The sequence below is a fragment of the Haliotis rufescens genome, unplaced genomic scaffold (assembly GCF_023055435.1).
Source record: "Haliotis rufescens isolate VD_foot unplaced genomic scaffold, xgHalRufe1.0.p SCAF_6, whole genome shotgun sequence".
Lineage (NCBI taxonomy): Eukaryota > Metazoa > Mollusca > Gastropoda > Lepetellida > Haliotidae > Haliotis > Haliotis rufescens.
In genome coordinates this window covers 36,841,798-36,862,697 of record NW_025964334.1, presented here as the reverse complement: position 1 = coordinate 36,862,697, position 20,900 = coordinate 36,841,798, and the positions used below count along the sequence as shown (strand labels likewise).

The following is a 20,900-nucleotide window of genomic DNA, read 5'->3' as shown; positions in this document are numbered from 1 at the left end:
TGGAACGTTAATTGTGAAGACCCAGGACCTACATCTCTAATTTCTCATTATACATGTATGCATTAAATATTAACTGTTGTATATATTTTCCAACTTTTTTAATACTATTTTTTGGTAAAGTTGTTCATTTATATCACGGCCTGACCGCTAAATTTGGGAAGAAGGCCAAAGTTGAATGAAATAGCGTTGTTTGTGTTCTCCATATCTCCATGCACCCTGTCAGTCCCCGAGACATTATCGCAAGATAGTTATTGGCATGGTGCATGTAATATCGCCTGTGGTATCCTTATCACATACGTCATCATCGAATAACCGTTTCTTATTTGCTTCTTTTTTAGCCACCATCAAACACGGGTGTATACTTTCCTTTGCACGGTAGTGTATACATACCATACAAGTACATACTATTTATATACAAATACATACTACATATGATATACAAATGCATAATAATTTATATGCAACTACATGCTGTTCACAAAAACTAAATACTGTATTTTCTATACATCTCAACACTGTTTGTATACAACGACATACTGTTATAAAACTAAATATATACCATTATACGCGAGTGCAACTGCATGTTATTTATATGCAACTACATACTATTCATATACAACTACCTACAACATATACACAACATGAACAACGCGATAAGGACTTTCAAATATAGGTTCTGGAAAAACAGTTTATAAACGATTTAGGCATGTTCAACTTCTATTTAAATTTTATTTAAATCAGTTCATGTAAATAAAACCTAAAGATTTAACGTCACGGACACATTAAGTTATACACAAAACATACTCCACAGTCCCAGAATTTCATACAATTAAAATGACAGTGTGCAAACATAACAATCGACCTTATTGTATAGAGTTTAAAGACATCAGCGGAAAGAAAATTATGACACCGCGAACATGCGTCGCTCAGCATGTTGGTGACACATTTCGCCTCTATTAATGTCGCGAAGGAGGTGAATTACATGCACCTTTCACTGCACATGTCTTAACATTTAATGTGTATATCAAATATGTCATAACAATATCAAGGTCTCCAAACATAATGTCCAATGCATGTCATCATTGGAATCTATATTCACAGGCTTCGGTGAATCGGTCAATGACAGACTTGATACACGAAAGATTTGGCCCGAGGATGAGATTTGTGCTCGTTTGTTTAAAATGTCATTAACTCGTTGGTTTATGTCATAATGTCTCTTTTACGTAATAAGCGACGTATAATGTTTTGGTCGATGTATCATCTTCATAAAAATCTGGGATGCTGACTTTGTGTACTGTAACACGTTTTACAGCTGTTGTTAACTGACCTGAACTATAAAAAAATCCTACAGACCTGCATTCCCAAGGTCTTCACACACGATGCCATGACCATTCTGGTTCTCTGATCAGTTGACATATGTGTTAACACAGAAGATGGCCGAAGGACTATCTACCACGTACGAGTACATGATACACTGACACACCGTTATTCCAGATCTAATCCCATCCCTAAAGCTGATTTTCTTAGGAGGTGTATATAAATACACATTGGCCATACAATCATAATGATTCAGGGATTTGCCTACAGCTAGATTTCATCTTGAGGCTCGAAACAACCGGACTTTGTTTACTTATTTCAGAGATACCATGAGGGCTCCACAATTTGCAATAGCAGAGAGAAAAGGGTATTTGTCAGTCACTGAAACATAGGCATTAATTTTCATACCAATATTTCCGCACAGTGCATTTATGCAGAGGGTCAGGGTTATTTGGGTTTCGCTGTACACGTCCATGTTTTAATCGTTGATCTTTGACTCCAATAGCTGTTTATGCATACATTTGTTTGAAAGCAATACAGAGCTGTTGTAAGTATGCATATAAGTATTATCAATACTTAACTCTCAAAGAACAGCACCCGGATTACCACTGGTCCTCAGCCTAACGGGATCAGATGGTAAGACTGGCTGATTTGGTTCCATGTCATCGTATCCCAATTCCATAAATCAATTCTCATGATGTCAATCACTAGATTGTACGGTCTGGCTTCATATAGCTTGAATATTACTGAGTGCTGCGTTAAACAACATACACGTCAAAGAACAGACACTTTGGACCAGCACAAAAATGTTGAAATTTAGACATTAACTGGAACCAATCAACTCAATTTGGTTGAAGAACGATGTAAGTTTATTGTTTAGCATGACTCCAAGAGTGGGAAAAGAATGTGATACGCATGGTATTTGTGTACGTCGTAGATAATGCAATTGTCAGGAAACTTCTACCAGCTACAAATGATATAAGTAGCAAGAAAAAGTAATTATAAGGCAATATATGCCTAACTAAATAGTTGAATATGGTCATAAGTGTTGTCAATACTAAAGTTGGATATATACTCACAGCCAAAGCGCGAACCATAGAAACATATAGAGAAGTATGTACGTTAAGAAGAGGTGTTTCCAATGTGTACCACTTAATGACAAAACTAACAATGAGTCAAGTGTTGCCACAGTGTCTTTATTCTTATCACGATATGTTGCAACTAATTTCCAAATTTTACACGCTATTCCTGCAGGAGACAAATGGTCCACCTCGAGTCATGGGTCGATGACGTCACAGGTGATGCGCTCATGTGCGTCGATTCACACGACATACCAGTATGTTCGTTTGTCCGTTGAACCAATCTAATATCTCTTGAATGTGAGTAATTCTTAAGAGACGAATGTATATATTAAGTGTTTTTCATCCACACAATTACCTGGCAGAAAAGGTACAGACAAATATTTTCATTTCCCCCCTGCGTTCTGTATGATACTGCGGCATGATATTGTAGGCGTCCTGTGTGTCGATATCAGGGACTGAACTAATCAAATCAGTTACTTAATAATGGCGGACAACAAAACCAGACGTATCAGACCAAATGGTGAAAATAATTCACATCAACCTGAATGCCGCGACCGCGACCCGCATCTTTAGTGCTTTTAGAAAAAGGGAGATAATGTGATATGTAACATTGCAATCGCAGTTATCTTCTCCTTCTAGTGGCAATGACCTTCACATCTGACGGCAGGCTTTGTAGGAATTGCCAGGTTCGAGTCACTGTACTGCCTGTGAGGGTAACATTTACTCGTCACTTTTATTGGACTTTTTTAAAATAAAAGACGAAATATCAGAGTTGCACGAAGGGGAGACATGACAACAGGAGAACTTGAATACAATACACTAACACTTATCTAAAGGTATAGGAAGACGGAGATGGCTGGATGTACGGCTGCTGTGGCGGCCATATTGAAATTCGGACTTGAACCTCTTGAACAACTCATGTGTCATCATCAGTGATGGTATACTGCATGCTCCAGTGGGTTCTGAGGTTCACTGGCACCCATATTTGATTTCCAATTAAGATGCTTTGAAAAACATCGGTACGACAGAAGGAGACAATCTCACCCACCTTGTTTCTGACCTCTTTAGCTTTATTCCAATGGTGATGACTTATTGTGAGATGAAATGCGGTTTAACGTCGCGTTCAAGATTATTGCACTTGTAGCGTGCGTGTACGTGTGTTTTTAAGTCTGTGTGGCTGCTTGTACTGGTTTAGACTTATGCCGGTTTTAAAGTGCTAGAACACTGAAATACCATGCCGCACTTTAACATATATAACCTACTCGGTATAACGACCCAAACCGACCAGGCTTGTTTGATCCCCTTAATGACGAGCGCCAGACAGGGTAACAACAAGTACATATTTTAAGGTCTTTTGGTAGGACGCTGTAACCACTAGACCACGAGGTTACGAATCAGACAAGGAATGGTGGCCCAATAGACCTGTATGCCAATGCCAGCTGTGGCAGAATCTGTGACATTGGTTGACGTTGTTGCACCCGCCTATCAAACTCGTCCCATAAATGTTTGATGGGGTTCAGATCTGGTTATCGAGGCGGCCTGGGCAGGAACTGTATGGTGTTACGGCGTTGGATTTCTTCATATTGGGAGTGACTTGTGGCAGTTGTTTGTTTGTTCTTTAACGCCGCACTCAGCAATGTTCCAGCTATATGACAGCAGTCTGTAAATAATCGAATCATTGGCATCATCCACGCCATTTGGATACGATGACCATGATGCCTTTTGCGGTAAGTAGATCTTCACAGGTCTTCAGAGGTCTTCACGGATCTTCACGGGTTCACCAGATCTTGGACAGTTGTGGTCTCTGGTGTTGGTAATCCGGAGTGCTTTGGATATATGAAGCGCACTTTTCCAGGCGACCGATGCTTGACTCTGTCACGCCATGTGCTTGTTGTTGTGCAATCGCACATGTAAAGAGGACAGGTAGACGGCAACCCTGACCTGTTAATAGCCCTGTGTTCATGTTCCACGTGCAGATCACGTGCAAGTCTCGTGGTTTTCACGTAGATGCTTTTTTAAAATTTGCACGTTTGTGATGTATATTTTGCTCTATCTGCGTTTTGGTGTCAATTATGAGCTCAAGTATTTTAAATATGTTTAAATATACACCGGTGGAGTTATCAAAAGACATCTTGCGTCGAATTCCTGTACATCAAACCGCTGTCTCATACACCATGTCTGACGAAACCAAGTGGTGTTTCTATTAGCATACCAAATATCATCTTGATGTTAAATACCTTACATGGTACAATGACAGATGAAGGAGAATATGTAGCTTGACGAAGTCGTGTATCAATCATTCTGTCAGGAAACAACAGAACGTGTTCTATCAACCTAATGAAACAAAGTGCCCATATATAACAACCGCATGCCTAAAACCTCCAGCCCTTGCACTAAATAGTGAGTGGGTGAGCGTGGATCGTTGAACAGTATTCTCTTATATGACGGCGTGACGTAATATGGAAGAAAAGACCGAAGTGATGCAGGTCTCAGACGTTCATCACTTTACAATCACGGGTATGGTGCATTAACATTAACAGGGCGATTCTGGAATTCGAACGCACGTTCATAGGTAGCTTCTTTAAAGTTTTCAAATCTTTCTGTTTGTACACTGGCCACTGACCCATATACAATACCTACACTTCCAATAGCGTGGTACATGAAAAAATGTAAAGTCACATACAATTTTACAAATTTTTAGGTTTTTCATAATTATGTCTTCTTTTATAGCTGCAATACATATATTTTACATATCTTTGAAAGGCATTTAGAAGTGATACACATGTGGGAGAGAATTTTAGGATGTCAACTTCTTAATTATGCGACCCAACGTTTCGGAGTATATGCTTACTCCTTCATCACCTGATGTGTTGCCGGAATGTGTTGCCAAACATCCCGCAAGGCGTGTTCCGGGTCCTGTAAGTTGTTAGGACGGTTGTGTCGTCTCTTTAGCTCTCTACCCAGATGTTGCCACAAGTGCTCGATGGGAGACATGTCGGGAGAACGTGAGGGCTAAGGCAGCACGGGCACGTTGACGTTGTTTAGAAAGTCCTGCGTGAACCGGGCGGTGTGTGGTCGGGCGTTGTCCTGGTGCAGCAGGATCCCCCATTGTTGTCGCTGTTGTCGTCCCAGGACTTCGCCAACGTAGCGTTGTGCATTGAGGTTTGCATGGCTAACCACATGGATAACAGCGGTGTCACTTGGTCGTCACAGATGCCGCCCCACACCATGCATGAGACTACGACTTCCATCTTGTATACAGCCAGGAACCATTCTTTTACCCCTACGGTGATAAACACGGACGCTTCCGTCTGCATGGAGTAGGCTAAACCTGCTCTCATCGGTGAACAAGACACGTTGCCATTCGCGCCGTTGCCGACGTCGTACACGTCGAGCCAACTGTAGTCTTTCTTGGCGATGTTGTGGACCCAACACCATCCCACGGGGAGGTCTGTATGCCCTAATGTCAAGAGCACGTAGTCGTCTTCTCATTGTGCAGCGGCTGACAAGGTGGCCCAAGGCCGTTGCTGCCGATTCATTGACTGTCAGGGACCGGTTGCATAGATGCAAGGTTCGCAGATATCTATTTTCTAAAGGGGTGGTTACACGTGGTCTGCCACTCCGAGGTCTGTCAGTGGTGTGGCCAATCTTGTTGTATCGTGTGATCAGTTTGCCGATGGTCTGTCGTGAGCAACCGAGTGAATCTGAACCTGTGGAGTTCCCACCATGTCCATACCAATGGCCCTCGCTCTCTGCTCTCTGTTGCATTTGTTCAGTGTGTTTGGGGTTGTTTTAGTGACACTTTTGGTCGAATTTTATACAGGTTCCTGCTCGGATGCTCAATGCAACACCGATAAAACTGTTTACGGTATTTTTCGTCGCAGCACGTGCATCGACGGCTGCATGGCCATGGTTCTGTGTAGCGAGTGTGCTGCGTTGCGGGCCATTGTTTGCATTATGTTACAAACATTTGACCGCATGAGAGTTTTGGGTAATTCAAAATGATCCATTGTAAAACGTCTTTAGATCTTCAGGTTACTATAGCTAACCTGTCATGCCAGGACCGATATATATATATATATGTTCAAATATGGAGTTAAATCAAACTGTATTTGTGAACATCACTGTAATATAAATGTATGAAGTGTCATGGCTGATGAAGGAATAAGAGTACATCGTAAGTTTGTTTATCGCGAAATATTCTCAACGCATGATTGTACCCAGCACTGATTTGAATCTTCTTACGAACACCGGAGTGATGAAATATAGGATTGAAAACATGTATCTTGGCGTATATTGTCATAATTTCAAACTATCACATCCAAAGCTATAAGTTTTAAGACATTAAACACTATATTTGTTTGTTTGTTTGTTGTTGTTTTTATCGCCGTACAAAGCAGTATTCCAGCTTAATGACGGCGGTCTGTAAATAATCGAGTCTGGACCAGACAATCCAGTGATTATTCCACGCAATTTGGATACGATGACATGCATCAACCAAGTCAGCGAGTCTGACCACCCGATCCCATTTGTCGCCTCTTACGACAAGCATAGTCGCCTTTTAACGGCCAGCATGGGATGCTGAAGACCTATTCTACCCCGGATGTTCACGGGTCACTAAACACTATAAGTGTACTTGTGCTTATTGCTCTGTTTTTCACAATTGCTTTTCTGTAATCCTGACTTACGGTCGTATCGTTTTACATCTTAATTACCATATCACACACTACCGTCAAATACTAGGTAACATAATTACAATTCTAATGCATAGTTTTGCAATGCGATTATTAGGATGCAATTTCCGACCAAATGAAGATGCAAATAAAAACTGACATTGTCACCTTTTTGTTCACGATGCACACATTCTTGTGCAGTTAGCATGTAAAACAAAGTCAAACCACTGTCGCAGTTACTATGGAAACTCCCTCTGCCCCAGGCTAACACCAGCTTCCATATATTGGGGGTGACATATTTACCGGAGAGTAAAAAGAACGAAATGGCAGGATTAAGTAGCGTCCTGACATCCGGACATCGAGAAGATTAATGCAATGCCCGAAATCTGCCACGCCATCCATCACAGATGCATTGTCCGTCAGCTCACAACGAGCGCCATGTTGTTTATTATTTCTCTAAAAAAAATATATAAAATATTATTTTGCGAAGAATATGATGTGTATATATCATGGACAAACGACCGGCATTATATTTATATGCAATACTACATGATTATATAAAAAATATGTTTTTGGTGGTCATTCGTCAATCCTTAATGAAACATAGTTCTTTTTACTTTTGTTTCCGTGTGAAATCGGTAACGGCCAAGTATGAGGTTTATGATTAAAGCTGAAGTTCCTACAGGGCTGAAGCTGATGTGAAGAATGAGTGAGTATGGTTTAACGAAACATTTAGCAATATAACAGCAATATCAATACAGGGAACACCAGAAATAGGCTACACATATTGTACCCATGTGGGGAATCTATCCGGGGTCTTCGGCGTGACGAGCGTACGCTTTAACCACAAGGCTACACCACCGCTATGACCAAGAGCAACTTAACGACTGAGGTTGAGGTTAAAATTGAGGATAACACGTCAATTAAAGCTAAATGGCCCCAATTTGATACTCTGATTTCAGGCAGGATTAAGATTTTTTTAAAGATGATAATCGGTTTCAGAACATTCTGGAAAAATGAAAACAAGTCGTTGGCAGGTTGTTTCTAAAAATAATGAATTTTAGGGCAAAAAACAATTGTTTTGTTCCTACTTTTAGAGAACAATATTGTATGTCTTGAAGCGCTGACTTTCATAATATTATGGCTTACAAAATAACATTTGTGTTAATGAATGAGTGAGTTTGTTTGAAAGACGCCTTGAATATTGTTTTAGTTATATCACGGCGTGGCAGCTTTATGTGGGAAGAAAGCCTGAAGTGATGCAAGTCTTGGAAGTTTACCATTTTGGTGAAACCAACGAACAAGGGTATGCTGACAAACCTAGAAAAACAACCGGGGCGAACCGGGATTGGATTTGAACGCACATTCATAAGTTTCTGACACGCCTAAGGGCCGCAATGCTTTACAGCGTCCCTTTGTGTAGACGTTCTCAACGAATGCCGGACGTTATGTATCGGTATCTGTCGATCTGCTTTGCATATCCTTTTGGAGTTTTTGATAAAAACGGTAAAGTACCAGATTTCTTTGGTATTCAGTCAACACATACAGTCAGACATAAAGATGCATTGTGGCGGAAAACAAATGTGAAGTTAATCCCTTTGTATATCTTTGCATAATGAACGGATGTTACATTAATGAGGCTTATATGATGGATGGCGAGACTCACGTGGCTTTGTTGGGGTTTTTGGGCTGACATCTTACATGGGGTGTGCTGTCATGAATTATTAAAGCGAAATAATAATGGGCAAAATGCTTTGCCTTGCATCATGCGCTGCCAAAGAATGACCAACTACTTCAGACAATTGTTGTTTTAAATAAGAAAAACACGTCTCTAAAAATATTCTTCAGACAAAGGAAGATTATATTAGCCGGTTCAAAAAGAAAGCCTGTTACAAGCTGAATAAAATAAAGAAAAATATGTGTCATATCATATGCTAAAGAAGGAGGAAAATATCTCTTCTAACATATGATTAAAAAAAAGGGTAGGCTTTGTACCTTGAGCCCATGTACAGAATAAAACCTAGGCTTTTTACAACGAGCTAACGCTACAACAACCAGGCTTCACCACCGCCCAATGTGTGATTTTAGATACTTTATATATCATATACATAATCAACATATGGTAATCGATGGTTCGAAATTGGCACACATCATTGTCATTGACCCAGGTTCCATATGGCACACACACATGGAACTGCAGATTTAAAGGTGAAGGTCATCTGTTCTCAATATCTTGTATGGCCATAACTGACTGGCATCGTTGTCACATGGCAGCAATCAGATTGTGGCCTGGCAGGACCTGGATCCTGAAGGAGGCTGTTGTTAGTCTTGTCGTGTGATGTCGGGCGTTGTCTTCTTGGTAAAATGACGTTCGCTTGTTGCATAATGGGAATGGCGTGTGGCCGAAGAATCTCACCCGTGTCACGTTGTGCCGTTAAATTGCCCAGAACTTGCACCAGTCTTTTCTACCAGAGTAGGAGATGGCTACCATTCAGCGCGTAAACGGTTCCTCACTGACTGGGCTGATACCCTACGCTATCCTGGCATTGTCGTAGTTGTAGAGGTGGCCATTGTGGTTCTTTCAGGTAAGCGACGCAGCCGTATGAATCTGTCCTTTGCCCCAGTAGTGATACACTCTTGTAATGGTGCTTAGTGCTAGTAGAAAAAAACCTGACCATTCGCCTGATGATTCTCCTGTTTGCAGTCGAAGGATGGCGTTGTTGCGTTGGACTTCCGTGACATGTTTTCACTTTTCACTTGATGCAAATGCAAACCCAACGTTTTTATAGCCCAACAAGTGATGTTGCACGTGCATGTTATGCTGGTGTGTTTCGGCGCCAGGCTCTCACGTGGTGGTGTTTTTGCGATTTTCCATCTTCTCGACAAATTTCTACAGTACCTCATTCTTTCCATACAAATCAATCTCAAATCCATGCAGCAATGACCAATTCATTTTTGGTATACATTTTGTGTATGGATGTCGGAAACAGTCTGTCAGATATTAACGATTTTACTACTTTTGTGTTTCTATTTTTTGCAGAGTATATGATTTGCGTTCAGTTTGGAGGTATCTGAACATGTATAGTTTACATGTGAGTATGGTTTTACGCCTATTTTAGCAACATTCCAGCAATATCGCCGCGGGGAAAACCAGAAATGGGCTTCACACATTGTGTCCATGTGGGGATTCGAACCCGGGGCTTCGGCGTGACGAGCGAACGCTTTAACCACTAGGCTACCCCATCGCCTCCTGCCTCAATAACCCAACATAAATACGTCATTGACATGGGACAGTAACACAGCGCAGCTTACCTAAGTGAAAACTCCAACCATGCTTTACACGAATAAACACCCCTCACTATCCTACACGTGTTCCGACCCGTGAAGATTCCGGGGTAGAATAGGTCTTCAGCAACCCATGCTTGCCGTAAAAGGTGACTATGCTTGTCGTAAAAGGCGACAAACGGGATCGGGTGGTCAGGCTCGCTGACTTGGTTGGTTGATGCATGTCATCGATCCCAATTGCGTGGATCGATGCTCATGATATTAATCACTGGATTGTCTGGTCCAGACTCGATTATTTACAGACCGTCGTCATATAGCTGGAATATTGCTGAGTGCGGCGTTAAACAACAAACCAACCAACCAACCAACCAACTACACGTGTTCCCCAGCCCTGAATGAAGCTGACAGATGCCTGTGCTTGTCTACGTGACTCACGTTTTCAGCCTACTTACCTACGAACGAAAACGTATTATAAAAAAACGGCATTGTGGTCACGACCTGCCATGTAACGTTCTGAAGACTGACGATCTCAAACAATGAAGTCTGGTAGGTACATGACACCATGTAACGTTCTCAAGACTGACGTTCTCAAACAATGAAGTCTGGTAGGTACATGACACCATGTAACGTTCTCAAGACTGACGATCTCAAACAATGAAGTCTGGTAGGTACATGACACCATGTAACGTTCTCAAGACTGACGATCTCAAACAATGAAGTCTGGTAGGTACATGACACCATATAACGTTCTCAAGACTGACGTTCTCAAACAATGAAGTCTGGTAGGTACATGACAAACATGTAACGTTCTCAAGACTGACGTTCTCAAACAATGAAGTCTGGTAGGTACATGACACCATGTAACGTTCTCAAGACTGACGATCTCAAACAATGAAGTCTGGTAGGTACATGAAACCATGTAACGTTCTCAAGACTGACGTTCTCAAACAATGAAGTCTGGTAGGTACATGACACACATGTAACGTTCTCAAGACTGACGATCTCAAACAATGAAGTATGGTAGGTACATGACACCATGTAACGTTCTCAAGACTGACGATCTCAAACAATGAAGTCTGGTAGGTACATGAAACCATGTAACGTTCTCAAGACTGACGTTCTCAAACAATGAAGTCTGGTAGGTACATGACAAACATGTAACGTTCTCAAGACTGACGTTCTCAAACAATGAAGTCTGGTAGGTACATGACAAACATGTAACGTTCTCAAGACTGACGTTCTCAAACAATGAAGTCTGGTAGGTACATGACACCATGTAACGTTCTCAAGACTGACGATCTCAAACAATGAAGTCTGGTAGGTACATGAAACCATGTAACGTTCTCAAGACTGACGTTCTCAAACAATGAAGTCTGGTAGGTACATGACACACATGTAACGTTCTCAAGACTGACGATCTCAAACAATGAAGTATGGTAGGTACATGACACCATGTAACGTTCTCAAGACTGACGATCTCAAACAATGAAGTCTGGTAGGTACATGACACCATGTAACGTTCTCAAGACTGACGTTCTCAAACAATGAAGTCTGGTAGGTACATGACACCATGTAACGTTCTCAAGACTGACGTTCTCAAACAATGAAGTCTGGAAGGTACATGACACCATGTAACGTTCTCAAGACTGACGTTCTCAAACAATGAAGTCTGGTAGGTACATGACACCATGTAACGTTCTCAAGACTGACGTTCTCAAACAATGAAGTCTGGTAGGTACATGACACCATGTAACGTTCTCAAGACTGACGTTCTCAAACAATGAAGTCTGGTAGGTACATGACACCATGTAACGTTCTCAAGACTGACGATCTCAAACAATGAAGTCTGGTAGGTACATGACACCATGTAACGTTCTCAAGACAGACGATCTCAAACAATGAAGTCTGGTAGGTACATGACACCATGTAACGTTCTCAAGACTGACGTTCTCAAACAATGAAGTCTGGTAGGTACATGACACCATGTAACGTTCTCAAGACTGACGTTCTCAAACAATGAAGTCTGGTAGGTACATGACACCATGTAACGTTCTCAAGACTGACGATCTCAAACAATGAAGTCTGGTAGGTACATGACACCATGTAACGTTCTCAAGACTGACGATCTCAAACAATGAAGTCTGGTAGGTACATGACACCATGTAACGTTCTCAAGACTTACGTTCTCAAACAATGAAGTCTGGTAGGTACATGACACCATGTAACGTTCTCAAGACTGACGTTCTCAAACAATGAAGTCTGGTAGGTACATGACACCATGTAACGTTCTCAAGACTGACGATCTCAAACAATGAAGTCTGGTAGGTACATGACACCATGTAACGTTCTCAAGACTGACGATCTCAAACAATGAAGTCTGGTAGGTACATGACACCATGTAACGTTCTCAAGACTGACGTTCTCAAACAAAGAAGTCTGGTAGGTACATGACACACATGTAACGTTCTCAAGACTGACGATCTCAAACAATGAAGTCTGGTAGGTACATGACACCATGTAACGTTCTCAAGACTGACGATCTCAAACAATGAAGTCTGGTAGGTACATGACACCATGTAACGGTCTCAAGACTGACGATCTCAAACAATGAAGTCTGGTAGGTACATGACACCATGTAACGTTCTCAAGACTGACGTTCTCAAACAATGAAGTCTGGAAGGTACATGACACCATGTAACGTTCTCAAGACTGACGTTCTCAAACAATGAAGTCTGGTAGGTACATGACACCATGTAACGTTCTCAAGACTGACGTTCTCAAACAATGAAGTCTGGTAGGTACATGACACCATGTAACGTTCTCAAGACTGACGTTCTCAAACAATGAAGTCTGGTAGGTACATGACACCATGTAACGTTCTCAAGACTGACGATCTCAAACAATGAAGTCTGGTAGGTACATGACACCATGTAACGTTCTCAAGACTGACGTTCTCAAACAATGAAGTCTGGTAGGTACATGACACCATGTAACGTTCTCAAGACTGACGTTCTCAAACAATGAAGTCTGGTAGGTACATGACACCATGTAACGTTCTCAAGACTTACGTTCTCAAACAATGAAGTCTGGTAGGTACATGACACCATGTAACGTTCTCAAGACTGACGTTCTCAAACAATGAAGTCTGGTAGGTACATGACACCATGTAACGTTCTCAAGACTGACGTTCTCAAACAATGAAGTCTGGTAGGTACATGACACCATGTAACGTTCTCAAGACTGACGTTCTCAAACAATGAAGTCTGGTAGGTACATGACACCATGTAACGTTCTCAAGACTGACGTTCTCAAACAATGAAGTCTGGTAGGTACATGACACACATGTAACGTTCTCAAGACTGACGTTCTCAAACAATGAAGTCTGGTAGGTACATGACACACATGTAACGTTCTCAAGACTGACGTTCTCAAACAATGAAGTCTGGTAGGTACATGACACACATGTAACGTTCTCAAGACTGACGTTCTCAAACAATGAAGTCTGGTAGGTACATGACACACATGTAACGTTCTCAAGACTGACGTTCTCAAACAATTAAGTCTGGTAGGTACATGACACCATGTAACGTTCTCAAGACTGACGTTCTCAAACAATGAAGTCTGGTAGGTACATGACACCATGTAACGTTCTCAAGACTGACGTTCTCAAACAATGAAGTCTGGTAGGTACATGACACACATGTAACGTTCTCAAGACTGACGTTCTCAAACAATTAAGTCTGGTAGGTACATGACACACATGTAACGTTCTCAAGACTGACGTTCTCAAACAATTAAGTCTGGTAGGTACATGACACACATGTGTCGGAGTGTGCTGGTACAAGGGGAGACTGACTCCCCACCGTATTGCTACACAGTCCACGTCGCTGGTCCCTCTCTTCGTTGTCATATCGATGTACAGACATAGACATAGGCTAACCTCATTGTTTTGTTCTCCGTCAAGCAACAATCACATACCTTTGCTGCAAATTGTGAGTGGCGGGTGCTGATATTTATTGAGCCATTGATATAATTTTCACTTCCCAATGGTATTTGTTCGGATATTCTCTGTCGTTGAGGGCGTTGGGGTAGCCTAGTGGTTAAAGCGTTCACTCGTCACGCCGAAGACCAGAGTTCGATTGCTTACATAGGTACATATGTCTTATGCTCTAAAGTTGTTTCATCAAGAGTACAACATTCAAGGCCTCAACAAATCTTTCAAGAAGATTTATGGTAGACATGTGAAGGACATTGAATGTGAAGCATCAGTGACAAAATTATGTCCAATGCAATTCCAATCTCATTAAAATCAGACCTTAGTTCTCGCTACCGCTAAACAAAGATCTGAGGACATCCCATTACGGGTCACGTCAGACCGAACTTGTGCGAACTTTGACCGACCAATGGAATGCCCGATCAGAAGGCAGCTTTCTCGTGCTTTACGGCACCAATTTTAAATTGGCGACTACGCTTCGAAACATATTTTGACAAATTCTCGATTACAAATTTGAAACCTGACTAAAAAAACATTCTGGAATGGCTACTAGATGGTCTAGATTGTATGGATTCAGTCGTTAAACCCGTAACTATCGTTCGGAATACACAATGTTTCGAGATTGCATGATTAGAAATCACATTCCGACTCTCACTTTCATAATCTGGTAAGCGACGCACTGATTGTTCGGATGAAAGGTCGTTCTGACGTGACCCCTAATGGGATGTCTTCAGATCTTTGCTTAGTGGTAGCGAGAACAAAGGTCTGATTTTAATGAGATTGATGCAATTCCCTATCTTGACATGTTCCCGTGTTTGTTTTTATTTGATAGTGATTCATAAACACATGCTCATGATATATTCGGATCCGTACAATCGATTCTTATGAAAATGGAATGAGTTTTGTAGCTTTTATGTTACACCCTATTCAACATTATTATAGCTGGTTCTGTTTTACCAATGGAATCTGTTCCTTCTGAATGGAATCGGTAATTCTCTGGCGTTGACGTTATATATTTACAGTAGTTACATTGCTAAGATAAGTGATTTCTTGATCTGACCAATTTCAACGTGACAAACTTCCAATCCAGTGTAGAGACAACACACAATGCAGTCATGCGTGCAGAGAATAGGCGTGGACCAATAGCTTCAAATTTGGGCGGTGTGTCATCTTGAAACACAACCACACGCTTTGCCATGGACGTCGATCCCGTCGCGTCGGGCACGATCAGTGCATTATCTGACAGCCACAGCGCCAGACAGTGACCTTGTGACCTCCCACGGCACCTGACACATGCCACGGTGCATGTGTTTTTGCATAATAGCTTCAAAATCATCACGTGACAGGTGTGACACAACAGGTGAGACAATGCAGGTGTGTACAGTCATTGAAATCCTCTGAACCCCACAGGATTCAGATCTATGCAATAGAAGTGGTACTTCCACTATATAGAAGTGTTCAAATGGACATTCAAGAGACTTGATCTGATGATTTGACGACTTCATTTTATCATCTGATATCGTTCAATATGGGTAAAATAGACATTTTCCGTCGATGAAGTTGCCCACCTGAACTCGATATAATAGGGAGCATTGAAACCGCCTCATCTGGTTCATATTTAGGATTATGCATAAAGATTCATGGTAACAAAGACAACATCAAGGCTGTAACCTATCATAAAACATAATATGGCCATGTGCTTCCACAAAGCAACAAAGAACACATGTGCACGTGGCGAATTGCTGAATAGAGTTTTCTTGGTTTTGAAATATACCCGTACCCGGTAGCAGAATTTATAAAATCACTCAAATAAAGTTGGTACTGGTGTGCAGAACGGATTTTTGAGATTCTGAAAATAATTATTTGGCTCGTGGGTCCATAACTCTTTCATGTCAGCCACTAACACGAAGAGATTATTAATTCTTTGTTATTCTATTTCCTTTTGGTGTTCACAAACAATACGTTTACAGAATATAGTTCACATTATTCATGGTAACAAGAAGCTATCTTCTACACTGGTCCAACCAATATGTACCTAGCAAAGGCACCATCTTCCTCAACTTCGTGCTTCTATAGGGGCGGTCGGGTAGCCAAGTGGTTAAAGCGTTCGCTCGTCACGCCGAAGACCCGGGTTCGATTCCCGACACGGGTACAATGTGTGAAGCCCATTTCTGGTGGCCCCCGCCGTGATATTGCTGGAATATTGCTAAAGGCGGCGTAAAACCATACTCACTCACACTCACTCACTCGTGCTTATATAAAGATATATGACGACAAGTCCGGAGAATGACCAGTCTCGATTAGCCAACCAACAACACATTACACTGGGCGTCAAGGCAAAACAACGTTGAACATCATATGGAAGGATCACTGAAAGTGAGAGATGATGCAAGGTGTTCACCATAAGGGATAGCATCTCCCGCCCTACATGTGAAAATGATATTGAGATGAGTTTTAGTGCTATCAGACGGAGGGGCTCCGATGATGTCAAGGGGAACTAAAAGACCTATAATTTTCACTTTCCAATGGTATTTGTTCGGATATTATCTGTCGTTGAGGGCGTTGGGGTAGCCTAGTGGGTAAAGCGTTCACTCGTCATGTCGAAGACTAGAGTTCGATTGCTTACATAGGTACATATGTCATATGCTCTAAAGTTGTTTCATCAAGAGTACAACACTCAAGGCCTCAACAAATCTTTCAAGAAGATTTATGGTGGAGATGTGAAGGACATTGAATTTGAAGAATCAGTGACAAATTATGTCCATGCAATTCCCTATCTTGACATGTTCCTGTGTTTGTTTTTGATAGTGATTCATAAACACATGCTCATGATATAGTCGGATCCGTACAATCGATTCTTATGAATATGGAATGAGTTTTGTAGCTTTTATGTTACACCCTATTCAACAATATTAAAGCTGGTTCTGTTTTACCAATGGAATCTGTTCCTTCAAAAGGCACATCTTCTTCAACTTCGTGCTTCTATAAAGATATAAGACGACAACTCCGGAGACAAACCAGTCTCGATTAGCCAACCAACAACACATTACACTGGGCGTCAAGGCAAAACAACGTTGAACATCATATGGAAGGATCACTGAGAGTGAGAGATGATGCAAGGTGTTCGCCATAAGGGATAGCATCTCCCGCCCTACATGTGAAAATGCTATTGAGATAAGTTTTAGTGCTAACGGACGGAGGGGCTCCGATGATGTCAAGGGGTACTAAAAGACCTATAGGCGGCTCACGGATAACTGTAGGCGTCTCACGAAGACTTGTAGTGACGCTTGACAGAGTTTGTGATAAAGGAGAATAGGCGATTAAAATAGATTCTGTAAAAACAACGCTACACGTTGAACGAGAGGTTAAATATGAAGAGAGTAATTAAAGATGTAAGGTTTGTTTGTCGTATATTGCTTTTCCTAATATGAACATTACGTTTCTAGGTTTGTCAGCACCACACCCGTCTCGAATGCCACCAAAAATGGTAAATGTGTAAGACCTGCATCATTTCGGGCGTTCCTCCCACATTAACTGACACGCTGTGATATAACTGGAATACTGTTAAAAGCGGCGTTAAACCAAACTCGCTTACTAATATTAACACTCGTAACATATTGATTTCCAGATGTTAAAAGTATATCCTGAAAACAGTTAATGAAATCACTATTACGGGGTCTCCCCGGTCTGAACCTAGATCTTGTCCAGAACCAGGCTTAATGATGGCCTGTATAAAACAGACACAATGTCTCTGTCAAGGGAGGTAATCGGCAGCTGATAGACTGGTGTTAACTGCCGGGCAAAAGTGAGTGAGTGAGTGAGTATGGTTTTACGCCGCTTTTAGCAATATTCTTCACACATTGTCCCCATGTCCGGAATCGAACCCGGGTCTGCGGCGTGACGAGCGAACGCTTTAACCACTAGGCTACCCGACCGCCCCGCCGGGTAAAAGAAAGCATACACTTGAAAATTGGTTTTGACCAAACAAATTACAAACGTTATCAAAACGTCACTAGGTTGAAAACGGTCACCGAATTCACATCGGAAGTGTTTGTCTCCCAAAACCAGAGCCAAAAACATCCCCATCGAATAACCATTTCTTGTTGGTTTAATTTTTATCCTCCACCAAACATCGGTGTATACTTTCTTTTGCGGGCAGTTTACATCTTAAAATGTCACATCCAATATAAGTGACAAACCCTTTCCATAATCATAACAAGTCCATTGTAGGATTACGACTATATGACAAGCATGTGTTTATGGATCACTATCAAATATGATGATAATTAGTGTTCGCGAAAAGGCTAGCGTATCCTGCTCCACCGGTGGCATCCATCACAAACACATGCAAAGTGGAGTTTATACGACTTGTATGACGTAAGCTAGGGCTGTCAATTTGGGAGTCGTGTTTCCCTTTAAGTACTAATGGTTACGAATGTGTTAACATGTATACCTTACAACATCAATAGTTCAAAGAATAGTATAAAGAATATTTCAGACTAAAATAACCCAGTGGAACCCCCTTATCCCGAAAAGGGTTCATTGAGAACTCCGTAGTTCGAGACAACCAGACCGCCTCAGTGGTCGAGAGGATAGGGCGTCTTCCCGGAGAGCGGAAGATCGGCGGTTGACCGCGTCGTACCAAAAGACGTTAAAATATGGTACTTGTTGCTACCCTGCCTGCCGCTAGACATTAAGGGAATAAAATAAGAACTGGTCGTCTCGAAGTATGCTGTATCTGAGTAGGGCATCCATGTTAAACTGCGACATGGTATATCAGTGGGCCAGCACTATAAAACCGGACTAAGTCCGGACTAGTACAAGCAGCCACACACGCGTGGAATAATCTTGAAAAGCGTGACGTTAAACTGCGGCATGGTATCGCAATGGGCTAGCACTATAAAGGGACAGTGAAGTTACTACTTCTTGAGTTCAAGTTATAGAGAAGTCATTGCATATAAATTATATAAATAGGTATAAAATTCCCCCTTATGTACACAAGGTCAATAGAAACAAACAGGTTCATTCAAATGCAAGCAAGAAAAATAAAGACAGTAAATCTTACCTGTTTTTCAAGAAAATGGATGTGTTTTATCCCACGTTTGCGACCCTGTTGTTTTCAAACAAAGTCGTTAAACCTGTTTGCAAGGAGGCCGGAAGCTTTCCAGGGAGGTGATTTAGTTTTATAGATTTAGTATGTGTCGTTCCTAAACAGCAAAATATTAAGTTTACCTTTCCCTAAACTGGAGCCGAAATGGATTGCCACGTCCCTGTCGCCTCAGAAAGTGACATGGTCCACCTAATAAAAACCGTCATGCGCTCACGTGATGGATGATACTTTTTCAAGCGTGACGTCTGGTTCCATGACATTAAGTCATGTGACCTGCAAGTGGGTGGGGCCACGCTTTAACAATGATTTTGGAATGTGGCAGCTGGTTTATGTTTTGATTAATCTGCAGTACGTTTTATTTCCCTTTTGTCTTTATTTTTCCTGCCTTAAAGTTTCACTAGCAGGAATTGCAATTTGGAGTTCACCACGTTTGAAGTCATACTACACTTAGCGATGATGACGTGCTGAGTGCTAGGGATTTCCTTCTCCCTGGCTGTCTTTCTCTCTTCATTAGGCGGCAAAATGTGATGGGTAATATGCTTATGTGCTTAGAGCGAATACTTGTTCTCTGTAACTGGACGGTAGTTGTCCGGATAGTCGATTAGAGGAGGTAATAGGTGTGTGTTAAATGCCACACAAATTCCCATCCTGTCGCATTTCTGTGCATTCCGAACAAATCCAGTGGGTCAAATAATAATTACACTGTTTGGTCGTTTCGTTTTCTAAACTCTTTAATTGTTTTGTGTACACCGAATAATCCTAATTAACAAGCCAGCATCGTTTGAACATGATTAGGACCGCCTCCGTGGTCTAGTGGTAGAGAGTCTGTCCAGAGAGCGGAAGGTCCGGGGTTCGATGCCGGGCGCGTTATACCAAAAGACGTAAAAAGATGGAACTTATTGTTACCCTGCCTAGCGCTCGGGATAAGGGGATAAATCCGTCACTGGTCGGCTCGAAGTCAGTATATAATGTATTCAGTGTCTGAGTGGCGTATTCATGATAAACTGCGACATGGTATCTGAGTCTCAGTCTTGGACACGACGTTAAGCCCCATTTCACCCGACCGCACCTTGAGCATAACTACTAATGGCGGCTACTTGGAGGCAGGGGTGACTTATGTTTCTAGACAGCAGTGATGCATGGATGCAGACGTTTTTGGCAGTGTTTGGAAGGCTAGCGGTTGACACATTTGCTTGTCACGCCGAGACATACACTGCGTGGGCCGTTTCTGAGTCCAGCATTCAACCATGCGGAAATCCAGATGGGGAATGCGGGGGTGCACCACCATCCAACTATTTTAAAAACTACTTAACTAGTTAAAATATGTACATTCACCTGTAATGGTATGTTTATTTTTTCTTATTACTGGAATAACGCGGTGTAAAATCATAGTTGGCCAATCACAATGTCTAAGTTACTCACTTAGGGACCGATATCGC

The 20,900-nt window shown here is 41.7% G+C and overlaps 1 protein-coding gene across 2 annotated transcripts in view; it reads right to left on the bottom strand.

The window, feature by feature from the left end:
- The window catches only part of LOC124112266, a 41,850-nt gene extending 22,178 nt beyond the window's left edge, over nucleotides 1-19,672 (bottom strand). The window contains exon 1 of one of the 2 annotated variants that reach the window (XM_046472294.2): nucleotides 19,584-19,672. The gene's annotated coding sequence lies outside the window, so the exon portion shown is untranslated. Of the gene's footprint in view, nucleotides 1-19,416 lie in introns of both variants that reach the window. The other variant, XM_046472293.2, reaches the window with a different exon arrangement.
- Between the last annotated feature and the right edge of the window lie 1,228 nt (nucleotides 19,673-20,900).